At 42.0% G+C, this 14119-nt stretch overlaps 1 long non-coding RNA gene across 1 annotated transcript; it reads left to right on the forward strand.

Moving 5' to 3' along the window:
* Positions 1 to 8558: 8558 nt before the first annotated feature.
* On the forward strand, positions 8559 to 13770 carry LOC134462719 (uncharacterized). Its single transcript, XR_010037569.1, has 6 exons — positions 8559 to 8639; positions 9047 to 9130; positions 11888 to 11908; positions 12025 to 12045; positions 12231 to 12364; positions 13543 to 13770. It is a non-coding gene; the product is annotated as an uncharacterized LOC134462719 (long non-coding RNA).
* The last annotated feature ends 349 nt before the right edge of the window (positions 13771 to 14119 follow it).

Here is a 14119-nt window from a genome sequence, read left to right on the forward strand (position 1 = left end):
CACGGCCATCCTAAGCAGCCCAATTGGGCGGGAAACAGCCCAATCTGACAACACTGGTGCTGGGGATGATTGCCAGGCCTCTCAAGTCTCACGCACTGAGCGTGTGACACACTCTACTGAGTGTTTTCACACTCTCACACGCCACACATGTGTTTTCACACGCCCATCAATAGAACTCGCCAGAGACAATTTTCCACCTTACAGTTGTGTGGACTTTGCTAAGGACGGAAACAAGCTTTTAATCATGCATCAACCTACAGGTGTTGTGCGCCAGCTTGCATAACAATGGTGACAACTCTTTAAAATATAAAATAAACCCATCCACCCCAATATCGCGATCATAAAATGTTCACAATAATATCCCCAGTATATTTACACCCCCAGTACATTAAACATTCATAAACAACACACTTTAAAACCCAAAACAGTAAAGCATAACCCACTCCCAGCGTGCTCAGTTTCAGGAAGTAACAGGCACAGCACTGTCGTTGAGCCTATTAGAATAATAGATCGCTATGTTGGTGCGCATACCTAGTGAAAGAGGGTTGAGTTTCCGCTAGGGTGTCAGCTAAGCGCGCAAACAACTGTCAGATTCTTAACTTTTCTGACTTTCCTGGAGAACGGCACAGCTGTGACAGTTTGGTTTGTCCTTCCCAAGTCTTCGGAGCGGCAGGTAAAAAAATCACGTTACAAATATATTCCATTAGTTAGGCTGTAGTGTTACTCGTGGTGAGTGACCAACATTAAGCCTACACATATCCGTTTCAAGTTACCATTAATTTAGGAATTAATAGCAAGCTATAAGCTGTTAAAACAGGCTATGCTGGCGATGTTTTAGTGTTTGTTTAGTCCTTTAGTCCGTTAAGTACTTTTTCCGAGTATTATAGAGTAGAATGACTTTGGTTTAGTCACCTTTGAGCTGTCATGGACATGTATAGGCATACGTTTTTTTTTTACACGTTTGTAACAGGCTGTTGTTTATTTAGAATGTCAGGGAAGAGCCTTCTTTCCTTCTGGGAAAAGGCTCAGAAACCAAAGGCAGGGGGGCAGATAATATGATGATGGAAGAAATTGCTACTACATCAGTAGAGATGGCAGAGAAGACTTTGGCTGTGTGTTCATATATCTGTATGTCGTCCAGTATTTCACTGGAAATATAATAATTAATGAGGAAATGTCAGTGCCAGCACCCATCTTTTGCATGGGCCTTTGGGTTTCTCAAGCTAACTTGGTTGTTTTGAAAGGCAATATATAAAATTATTATTATTGTAGAGGTTTAGTCTTGGTGAGACCGCGAGGAAAGTGCTATTTCTTACGCTGTTACTTCTCCAACTCAAAGTTACTGTTTCCACTGTTAGTGTCCATGTAATTGAAATAAATCCACTCCACAACGTCTTGAAATGATAACGGAAGTTTAGTGTTCTTCTTAATACAGTTGCAAAACGTACATGAACTAACAAAATGTCTCTAATGAAAATAAAAAGGTTTAAAGTCTCTCAGGTAGTTGAAGAGCAACAGATAAGAAGACTGTTCGCTTCCACGGTTCCTTGCGATCTGAAATGGAAAGCGCGAGAGGCTATGGAAGCCGGCTCGTGAGTCTTAAAGCGACAGTAAGCTTACACATTTTTAATCCGAAACAAAAAGTTATCTTATAAACATGAATTCTTATTCTTTTATCTTTCCAACATAATATTCATCATTTTAATCATGAAATTAACGTATCTATGAAATTACAAATTCAAATGAAATTATTTATTATCTATTTATGCATTTTTAAGCAATTTATATTTATTTAACTTTAAGTCCACTTTGGCCGCTACAATTATTATTATTATTATTATTTTTATCATTATTATTATTATTAACACACACAACATATTTTAGTTTTCTTTACTAGATGAAACAAATGTAATGGGCCGAAGGTTCGGTAACAACCCCCACCCAATCTCACTCCCAACAAACTTCAAAACTTGAGAGCCCTGTGATTACACTAGTCTATTATAGAGTAGAGTCTGCTCAGTGTCCTCTTCTCAGAAGTGGAAGTAATCCTCAAGTTCTGTGCCAACAACAGACCCGGCTTTCCTCACCAGCCTGTCAAGGCATGCAGCATCTCTCTTCCTGATGCTGCCTCCCCAGCATGGCACAGCATAGGCGAGCACACTAAGATTAAAGATTTAAGACTAGTTTTTTTTCCTGCAGGAAATTGTGTCTTGGACATCACTAGCCATGAGAGTCTGGTTGAACATCAGCGTTCTCAACTTACTCAGAGAGTAAAGCCTGCTCTGGCCTTTCTTGTAGAGTGCATGTGAGTTTGCAGACTTGTCCAGTTGTACCCCCAGGTACTTGAAGGTGCAGACTGTCTCCCCCTCGATAGAGACAGGCAGCAGGAATGGGGTAGTTCGCAGTCAGTGTTGCCAGATTGGGCTGTTTCCCACCCAATCGGGCTGCTTAGGATGGCCGTGTGCGGGTAAAAATGACATTTAGCAGAAAAACGCACCCAATTTTGGGCTGGAAATCATCAGCCTCATCTGGCAACCCTCTTCGCAGTCAACTGGGGCCAGGTCACTATTCCCGTCTCCACTCCTGTCTGCAGCAGTTTGTCTCTCAACAGGAGTGGCTGGATATTCGTATCTGGTAACACTTTATATTAATGTCTGCTTATAAAGACTTAGTAATCAATTAACAAATATGTTTTATTATTAGCTACATTTTGTTTATACTTAATACAATATCGGTAACACTTCACAATAACCTTCCGCTAGATGGTTAACTAATGTTAACTAATGGTAAGGTATTATTATGTCGCCTCGGAAATTGGGGGGAAGGGGGCATAAGCTCTACAGCATAATCATGATTAATAATCGGGATCGTGATTTTGATCTAAATAATCGTGATTAGAATTTTTTCCAATATTGTGCAGCCCTAATATATTATTATCATCAGCAAATGTTTAGTAAGTGTTATACAATTGATTTAATAATGATATACCAATGCTTATAGTATTATAGATGCAAAACAAACATTAGCTAACCATTAGTTAACCATTCATAGCGGAAAGTTATTGTGAAGTGTTGCCAAAATATCTACAAATAATGTGTTCACAATTTCACAAATCTATTAGTATTATTAGTCATTTACTAACAATTTGTTTGATAAATATAAAATATTAACATAACATTAACAAGTCATTTACAAACATTTGTTAATGCTTCCTTCATCATTTGTTCATTATTTACTAAGTGTTATTAATGCTTTACAAGCAGACATTAATATAAAATGTTACCTAGTATCTTAAAGATATCCTCTCAACGTCATTTCATTAATATTGCTGTGTTCCCCATTGTTATTGAATATGTTACCCGTTGGTCCTGTTTACAAAAAACGTTCTAGTTGCTTTGTTTCAAGCCGTTTTTGCAAGCTAGCAAGGTGGCTTGTGGAGAAACGAGAGGGTCTTCCGGGTTTGTCATGCATATCCGTCTCTGATTGGCTCCCTCCTCCTGCTCTGCAGAGAGATCGTCTAAGGTTAGTCGCCACTTCCCCAGGTGGCACTGCACTATAGGGGCGCAAACATAGGCGTGCAGGCTCCATTCAGAGCTTTGCTCTGTCGACAGCGACCCCTAGGCGAACTGCAGGCATGGAGCGACCAGAGTGGGCAGGCTATATGTATGAGGCTTTGTGCTCTGTGTGTAGTGTGTATCTGAGAGTAGCAACCAGCTGATAGCTAAGCTAAGCTAGGTTTTGGGCCACCAGGCATTGCTTGTTTTGAAAACAAGCGGAAAAAAATTACTCTACATGTTTTTTGAAAAATGGGTCGACATAAACCCATGTGGGCAATGCCTTCTTTCGAGGTGACGCACCACTATGAAGCCTTGCATGTGAGTTCAACTTGGGGTGACCGTCCGATTTTCAAAAGGAGTGAGTAAAACTGATTTTTATCGGAAGTTGGCCTATTGGATTATTTTATGCTTGCATGCATCTAAGCATAGATTCTCGGCACAAACTCAGCATCAGCAGTCTGAGCACAACAGCAACAAATTCCCAAACACCAGGAGAGCTCCAGCAAGCCTATTGCCAATTGAAAATGCTTTTATAAACAATGGCCTAGCCGGTGGGGGGTACTTGAGTTCTATGCCGAACTCTGCTATTTATCATCCGTTACATGAGCACCAGGCAGGTTGACATATTGCTTGAACATTGGAAGTTTCCAGCAGAATTTGTCATCAGGTTGTGCACCCAGGTTGAGATCATGGCACATCACAGAATTCATTTTGGTATAACTCTCACTCCCTATGCACTTTATCTACAATGCACTGTAACACTCTGGGCTATCTGTAATTTAACTGCTGTCCAATGACTGCTGGGACCCCTTTCTGTCTTTTGTTATGCCTATCCATATTTATATTTACGGTAGTCTATGTACCTTACTGTTTTGTGCTTGTCAATTGTATGTTTTTGATGTTGGGGATATGCCAAGAAAAAAAATCCATCGACTATGACAACATGGCAATAAACCTTTGAACCATAACAACCTTTTACAGCAGCCAATTGCATAGTTCTCTAAAAACAGGAGGTTTACCCCCTGGATATACCTATCAGTGGCAGTAAATAGTCTGTGCCTGCTTCTCTCCCTCTACTCCACAGGAAAGGCAAACTGCACCGTTTACGAGGCCAGGAAAATTGACTGCATCGCAGACTTCAGCAAAGTGCTTGGTAACTGTGAGGTTAACAAGAGCTTCATTGATGAGGATGAAGTTCAATTCACCAGCGACGGCGGGAATATCTCCATAGTGATTCCAGATGGTGTTGATATCACTAACATCACTCTACTTCTTCGTTCAAGTTGTGGTCCAATTGATGTCAACATCCACAAGACCATCCCAAGACCTGCAGGTACTTTATGGTCTAATTTGATATGACTCGTAAATACCAAACATTGTGCCAATTTGTCAACATGATTTTGCTGTTGTCCTTTGTGTTCATTTATGTTTTTGTTCCTTGTTGCATTACAGCGACAACGTCTGCAACTGGGGGCAAATATGCCTTTGCTTCTTTGCAATGCTATATGTGTATGTCTGTGTGTATGTAGCTTTTTTATTATTATTAAACTACTATGTCTAGCCATCTCTTACGCCAGTTCTGTCTCACTCTAGCATAGTCTAGCCCTGTGTCACACAAACCTGTCTCACTGCTGCTCTCTGTCTCACCCAAAGCTGTCTCATCACTGCTCTCTCTTGACCTGTCTCACAGCCTCAGCCACATAACAGTAACACCTTGTCAATGCTTCATCGTACTGCTCACAGGCTAGCAGGACTCACAACAGTTTTGCTTTTACATTATATTTATTCGTCTTCATTTTATCGATTTTAAACATATTTAAGCTTAAATAAGTTTTTTTTCTGTTAATGTGTTTTAGCTGCTATCCTGCCTTTTATTGACCTACTGTATAAACATGCTCGTTCAGACTCGTCCTCCTCGTCTCAGCGTGACTCTTCCTGGACTCCCAAGGAGGATTCCAAAGGCGGCCCCGGAAAGAAGAGTGAGGAGTGGCCAGTGTCAGTGATAACAGGGAAAGTGATAGAGCTGATGGGTAATGGCTCCCACAGCTGCACTTCCTGGGTGCTGGTCACTGTGATGTCAATGATGCTTCATGCATTGATTTAATGGTGACAAGAGGAGGGCACGTAGCTAAAAAGAAAAAAAGTCCTCTTCAACCAGGAGGGCCTGTAGCTAACTCTTTCATTTATACAGTTAATGTTTGATACAGGAGCCCCATTATATTATTCTGAATGTCAGTGTTTAATTGAAACTTCAATTATATTTAGCATTTCTACAATTGCATTTTCTACTTAACACAGATTTTTTTTTCACTGTATAATACTCTACTCTACTGTATACTCTAATCTACACTACTTTCTTGTCACAAATATTCATTCATTTAGCAACCTTAACTGTAAGTAGAGGTTTGGGGGCTACAAAAAGCGAACACACATGAGCAGGATGTGGGTTTTAGGGGCTGAGGTCAGTGTTCTGCCGTGATGGTGATGGTGATGTGCAGAATGCTGAGCTCACTCTCTCAACCCCACATCCTGTTTATGTGTGTTCGGTTTTTGAAGCCCCCAACCATCCACGTACAGTTAAGGTACTACATGAATTAATAATAATTTAATAATAATTGTATTTGTATAGCACTGTATCATACAAGGCATGTAACTCAAAGTGCTTAACAAATGGAAAAACAAACATCATGGTTAGAGATGGATTTAAAAGGAGAGATATAGAGGAGAGGCAGAAATAGCAGGAAGGCAGAGGAAGAAGAGATAGATAGAGACCGTAGAGTCATAAGGTCAACGTAGGTTAGGACCAGGATTCTTAGCTGCGTAAGGTCCATGGTGGCTGGGCCTAGCATAAGTCATAGATAGTCACACAGAGATTGGGCGCTGACAGGCTAGCAGGCACAGGCACAATTAATATGTCTATTCTGTAGCCTGTATTCTGTATCTTGTATTCTGCAATGCAGAACGCTCTCACCCCATCCCTGTATTCTGCAAAACACTTTCCCAACCCATCCCTGTATTCTGCAGAACACATTCCCACCCCATCTGCAATGGTGATGGTCTGCAGAATACTGTCTCACCCCATCTTTGTATTGTGCAATGGTGATGGTCTGCAGAGTACTGTCTCACCCCATCCCTGTATTCTGCAGTGGTGGTTGTGTGCAGAGTACTGTCTCACCCCATCCCTGTATTCTGCAATGGTGATGGTCTGCAGAGTACTGTCTCACCCCATCCCTGTATTCTGCAGTGGTGGTTGTGTGCAGAACACTCTCTCACCCCATCCCTGCATTGTGCAGAGTACTGTCTCACCCCATCCCTGTATTCTGCAGTGGTGGTTGTGTGCAGAACACTCTCTCACCCCATCCCTGTGTAGCCATGTATCTGTGTATTATTATTTTTACATTTTTCATTAAATTAGCTTTTTATATCTACACATTATTATTTGCATTTGATCTTGTTTTGATACATTCAATAAATGGCATCTTATTTACCTTATATGGGTTAAGTTTTTGAATCATTACTTTGAGATTCCTTCCTGACATTTGTTTTGTATTAAACTAGCTGACATGAAGTGTAAAATTTACTTAACCCTGAAATAAACTGACCTTGCCATGAACTACATGCACGCGCACATGCGCGCGCACACACACCAACTCAAACTTTAGCTATGGTTGGTATTGGTATTGGGGCCCTATAATTTCCCAAGATTAAACAATGGTAGCTTTTTCCTTTGATTTAGATGGAAAGGGGGCATACAATTGCTGTAATTTGGTATTCACGGATTATTGCGTGCGTGCGTGTATATCAGTGTGGCCATCTTGGATAGCTCCCCTCTGCACCAATTATGTCAAGATGCAGTTGCAGCTGCTAAAATCTTTGTTACACACACACACACACACACACACACATGCATGCATGCACACATGTATTGTATGTGAGTAGAGACAGACACACGCAACAGACATGCATGCACACACAAATGCACACGTGTACATGTTGCAATATTGGGCCTAAAAACTTCAATACGTCCTGTTTGAGACACTTAACAGTAGTGTAAAACAGCTAAGAGAAAGGAGAGGAGAGGATAATTATTACCCTCCGGTGCAGGTGTCTGTTGCTGTGCTCACATACGGGACATGTGTGAGTAAATGAGTTTGTGTGTGTGTATGTGCGCCACCCCCTGGCAGCAGTAGCCTACACACACACACACACACACACACTGTGGTTAAAATTATTCATCTTGTAGGGTGAAGGGGGTGCTTTGTGGTTAAAGTGTCATCCTCTGACAGTTCTGAGAATTAAGCCCTCGGCACGCTTGCTGCGAGCCGCAAATTACACGAGTCAGTGCGAGCAACCGACTGCACATGCTTGCTTTAAAAGCAGTAGACCAACACGCAAAATACTGGCGGTGTCATCCAGGGTGCAGAGAGCACAGCACTGCGATAAGGAAATTAGGAACACAGACTGTAAACGAAACAAAATAAGGACTCCGTGTTCAACTGATCCTATTCTCATATTTGGGACTAAAGGAGGGGAATTGCATTTTATGGAGGGTGATGACTTGATACTGTACAGGATTGATGAAGATGTAGATCAACTTCTGTTTAACTGCTTACAGCCAGGACTCTTACACTCTGGTCCTGGACACCATTCTCTGGACAGTCTCATACACCCCCATGAGAATAGACGCTCCCACGGTCACGGTAGAAAGTAAAGGGATGGGGGCACAACAAGGCAGCAAGATAGTGGAATATAAGACAGTCCTTGGTCATGGTAACAGGTAAGGGGATGGGGGCACAACAAGGCAGCAAGATAGTGGAATATAAGACAGTCCTTGGTCATGGTAACAGGTAAGGGGATGGGGGCACAGCAAGGCGAGAGTAAAATGGGATGCTCCCACGGTCACAGTAGAAGATGCTGGAACATGAGAGGGCGGTGCTTTTCATTAGCCATACAGTTACTATTATAATTCCTCATCACACTGAATTTAGTGCCACAGAGGCAGATTCAGGAGCTACACAAACTCATACTGGAGGACTGTGGATAGATCAGAAACCGCTGTAATGGTGGATTTGGAAATAGTCTGTGAGTATTTGGGTTCAAGTGTTTATCTGGTCAATGGCAAATATATGTTTGTGCTGACAGGGAAGTTTTTAGTTTGATTGGCTAAACCTGACAACATTTTAAGTCAAGCCTAGTCGGCTTTATTGTCAGTTTCTTCATATGACCAGGTCATACAAAGAAATTGAAATGACCTTTCTCTCAATGCCATGCAAAGACATAGACGTACACTGGACTGACATTATCAGGACACACATTAAAGTGCAATACAGGACCAAAACAGAGAGAGACATGAGAGAAATGAAGGCTGATAGAAGTAAAAAAAAATGCTGGTAATCTCTTTTTAATCCTTTAAATTAAAAACAATCTTTGCTGATTTTGTAGATTTGTGAAAGCATTATGTTACATTATCCTACCTCGTGTTTCCACAGGTGCTTGAGACCAGAGTGGTCTAAACTGATGGAGATGAAGTTGAATATGAGTCCTCTTTTACTCTCTTGTCACACTGGCTTTCAGTAAGATTTCTCACATCATTTTTACCAATTTGTGCAATGATGTTTAACTGTGCATTATTGCAGTAACAATTGCCAAAAGACACTTGCCAAAATCTAGTGTTCTATTGAGCTGCTTACATGTATACAGGTGTATTAAAACAACAGCAACAAAACATTGGCAAGGCGTCTAAGCGTTAGTTCATCAGCGAAATGCCGGGCAGACGTGAAAAATGAGCAGTGCCCAGCATCTAGTTGATGAGCTAACGCAATAGCATGCTAACGGTAGCCTTTGTCTATCTTTAGGCGATTCCCTGATTGACGCTCCCAAAGCAGGACGCTCCCCTGTCAGCTCGCTCCCACTAGCCAGACTATCGGTCCCACCGCCATATAACGGAGCTAGTTATCTTTTGATGTTAGTTTTTTGTTTCTAACCCTAACCCTAACCCTAACCCTAAATTGCTTGTATGTGGCAGTGTATGATAATACGTGAAATATAATCGGGTGGGACTACACGTCCGGGAGTGATAGAAACACCTGGGACTGCACGTCCGGGAGCAATCTCAGTTGGGAGTGTCCACCTACCACCGCTTTAGGCAGGGGAAAGGCAACTGAGAACGAGCAATGTCAAACAATTTACCATCAACAAGTATACTTAACATATTCACTGTTTCACCACAGCATTTTGTCATTACGATGCTCGCAAGTCATCAGAATTTACTAGCGTACAGCAGCAACTAGTGTAGTCACATTGAGGGGACTTGAGCTACCAGCTAACTTAGCAATGGCGGATCTGTGTTCAGAGGAGCTATTCAATCGCTCTTGAGTACTGAAACTTTAAACCACAGTTGAGTAAAATGTACTTACATGTATGTGAAGCCCATTTTCCGTTGGTATGTGAGGAACTTTTCCCCCATATCGCCAAGAAACTTGTAACAGTGAAACCACACAGACAGCGCGTGGTTCTGTTCAATCAGGAAGGTGTTGTTGACCGCGGTTGATGGCTTCTTTCTTTGTGGCTTGTGTGTGGAATTCGCATTGTGCCAATTAGTTTTACTGCCACCTAAAGGCTTGGTGTAGAACTAATTTAACCAGAGACGGTCTATTTTCAACTAACTTGAACAATCCTTGCTTTAGTTCAGAATACCATTTAAAAACCAGAGTGGCCAAGCACATTGATGTTTTTCCTCAAAAGCAGCTGAGGAACCTTTTTAATTCGAAGGGTCACTTCGAAATGTATGTCCAAGAAAGATCATTCAGATGATTCTATTTTGATTGCCTATTCTGTAGGTTCATTTAAATGTTTATAGCACAGATCGAATTGTTTGATCAACTTAATTTCTGAGCTTATAGTATCATAATAAAATGTACTGACAGCAAAGCTGTGGCTAGTAGAAAGGTTTAATGCAGGGGTGGGGAACCTTTTTCATTCGAGGGGCCACTTCAAATTCCTACCATGGTCATAAAATCCTCCGGGGGCCGTACTATGAACACAAATCAGGATTTCCCCATAAAATTTAGGCCTATATAGACACCTTTAGGCCTATATAGACATCTTTAAAGGTAGACACCTTTAAAACAGTCCCCACCTTTTCTAGGTCCCCTGAATATAACTTAATTGCATTGGAAATGTAATTTCTAAGATTCCTTTAGGCCTGCAAAACATAGGCCTATTTCATGTGAAGTCATGTGAAACATTATAATGATATCAGGGGCCGGATAAAACGGCCTCAAGGGCCCTCGAGACATAGGTTCCCTACCCCTGGTTTAATGGTTAGTGATTCTGAAAAACACCACTGGGCAGCGTGAAAAAACATACACACAGACACACAGACACACACACACACACACACACACACACACACACACACACACATTTTAGTAAAAGGCCAAAAAATGCCCTAGGGCCCCCAACAATCCCGTTGCCTAGGGACCCCAAAATCCTAGAAACAGGCCTGCCGACCCCCCACTCCCTCCCACCCACCTGACCTCACCCCACCCCACCCCACTTGAAATTGACTGGGGCAGCTCCCGACCTGATCACTGGCATTTACATATTAAAGGCTCTTCTAAGAAGGGGATGGGGGGGGGGGGCATGGGGGAGCCGCAAATGCTGTGGCTTGAGGTATGAGGCAATTTAAGGTGCAAAACTCATCCACAAATTCCTCTTTTCATGCAGTGAACAAAACAATATATTGTAACAAGTGCATTTCAGACCCTAAACTTAGATATTATTATTTTTTTAAATGTGCAAAACTTTCCATATACTACATGTAAACAACTTCTAAATCTATTAGGGTTTTCACACCTGGTCCCCTCTAAGTGAACCAAACTCAGTCCTCAGTGGACCAAAAAGTGAACCGACAACAAAAGGACTCAGTTCTGTTTTTGTTCATATTGTGAGTGTATTACATAAAGAACTCGCTGATCTTTCTGGTCATGTTAGGCTTTTATGGTGTGTCACTCTTCCTTTTTATCATTCTCGGTCCTTTAGAGCCCTCCTTAAGTGATTACAGCTATAGTCACAAGTGTAACTTGACAGAACTCATAAGCGAACCTAACTGAGACCACGTATCAGTACGATTCGCTTTCTCAGGGATCTGGGTGCACTTTGGAACGTTCACATATGTGGCAAAAATGCAGAGTTACTACTCCGAGTTCGCTTAGGCGGCTCAAAGGGACCAGGTGTGAAAACGCTGTATGATGCCTATATCTTGTATGGTAATGCGATCAGTGTATCGTGCAAGGGAATATCTTTGTTTTTTTGTGTTTCTTCCACAGGTGTGTGTACCAATGCCCAGGGTAGGCCCCTCCCTTTCCTCCTATATCTTACTTACCCATCTGATGTTTCGTTATTTTTGAATGCTAATATTGTGTGTACCGTGCATGCTGACGTTTTTTTGTATTTTCTCTCCCAGGTGTGTGCCCCAATGCCCAGGGTAGGCCCCTCCCTTTAGTCCTATCTTACCTGTCGGATATTAATCACACACCTGTATCTACCTACCTCATAAGGAATCCAGTTTTTCAACTGTCTGGATGATTAACTGATTTAATTTGATATCACTACCTCATACTGCCTCAAATTAATTCATAAGTAATTGGTGTCACTGTCTCTGCCTGTCAGGTGCACTTTATCCATTCGGATCTGCTGCAGGGGACACTTTTATGTCCGATGATATGGTATTTAATGAGGCGACACCAGATGTGTTTCTGTTACAGCCATTCCCGTACTTCAATCGCACATATCAACTCCTTGAAGTAAGCAGTGCTCATTTAATACCCCCCACCCGAGCACATCCCATATTACTATATCACCCTTAACATGTGGCACTGGTAAATGTGTCCCTGCCACTGCCATTCTTGTACTTCAATCGCACATAGCGACGCACAAATGCTGGCCTGTGGCTCACCATCAGTAACCTGGTTCTAACGTAATGGAACATTGTCAATCGCTTAGCCCTGGAGAGGCGCGGGTGTGTTCAAAACAGCTCGAACCAGATTGGAGAATTCACGTGGCTTTTGAATCACTACTACTTCAACCACTGACTTAATATACCCCTCCCCTGGATCTCACTCCGCGATTCTGATTGGACAGACCTTTAATATTGGATGCCGTTCGGACTCGTCTGAGATTTCCAGACCCTCGTGCGAGCTCACAAAGTTTAACAAAGATGCACGAAGCACGAAGGGTCTGCGTGAGAGCCAGGTTACTTCATCAGCTGGCTGCTGTAGATTTGCTGCTGTAGGCTACAACTTTGCTGTTGAAAATGCCTTTACTACTGCTGCTGTAGGCTACAACTTACTGCTGTTGAAAACGTCTTAACTACTGCTGCTGTAGGCTACAACTTACTGCTGTTGAAAATGCCTTTACTACTGCTGCTGTAGGCTACAACTTTGCTGTTGAAAATGCCTTTACTACTGCTGCTGTAGGCTACAACTTACTGCTGTTGAAAACGTCTTAGCTACTGTTTACTACAACTTTTTTACTACTTCAAAAAAAGTCTTTTAGATTTTTGCCTCATCAGCCAATCGGAGAAGAGAAGGGTGTTAAGGGCTGTACACACACGTTGCTACTAGTTACTTGCTCAGCGACTGCAGGCAATAGAATGTGTATGTGTTCCAGCGAGACTAGCAGGCGAGTACTGTACCAGTGATGCGATGTGGGCGGATCCAGAGTTGAAAATATTTTAACTTTGAGCGAGTCAAGTAAGAGAGTAACCAATTGGAATGGAGAGTTCGGTACTTCTCGTCTGTTCATTGGCAGTTAAAGCCGCGGGGACATTCGGTGAAGGTTCCATGAAAGAGTGGAGAGTAGGCGAGCAAGCGAGAAGCTAGCAATGTGTGTGTACGCCGCTTTACTAAGGAGGATTACTATGTCATGAAAGTATGGAGCGCTTGAGTGTCTACCAAAATGTTTCTGCTGTGTTGTTTTTCAGGTAAGTGTCTATGGAGGCCTCTACATTGGGACTTCGGATGTAATTGCACCCTTTACCACAATTTTTGAAATTAGGAGAGTTAGGCAAAGCATTTCCTACCAGCAGTACACCTCAGGCGATGTTCTTCACACTGCAACTCGAGACATCAACTCTTACTTCCCCAACGTGACCTTCATTGCCACCTGGGTGTTTGTGGCCACTTGGGACAGAATGGTGTATACATACACAAATGTAGTAAGTTATGGCAACGGTGTATTCCAATTATTCCTTCAAAAACACAATACACAAATAACCAAGTGAGTAGACTCTAGTCTGCAGTACTTAGACTGTTTCCAGGCAAAAATAAAAACAACATCATCAACATCAATAACAACAACAACAACAACAACACAAATAGACTAAACATTTCACCACATTTCACCACGGAATATGCAATCATTTGCTATTTTACAGAGGCGGCTATGCCATGGGGATTTTACCTGCAAAATACTGTACACCACTCCATCATTTTTTTAGAAAAATAAGTTCCCCGGTCCCACACAAAGACAGGGGAACATAGGACCCAGGAAACATAGGG

Source organism: Engraulis encrasicolus, chromosome 2, assembly GCF_034702125.1.
Source record: "Engraulis encrasicolus isolate BLACKSEA-1 chromosome 2, IST_EnEncr_1.0, whole genome shotgun sequence".
Taxonomy (NCBI): Eukaryota; Metazoa; Chordata; class Actinopteri; order Clupeiformes; family Engraulidae; genus Engraulis; species Engraulis encrasicolus.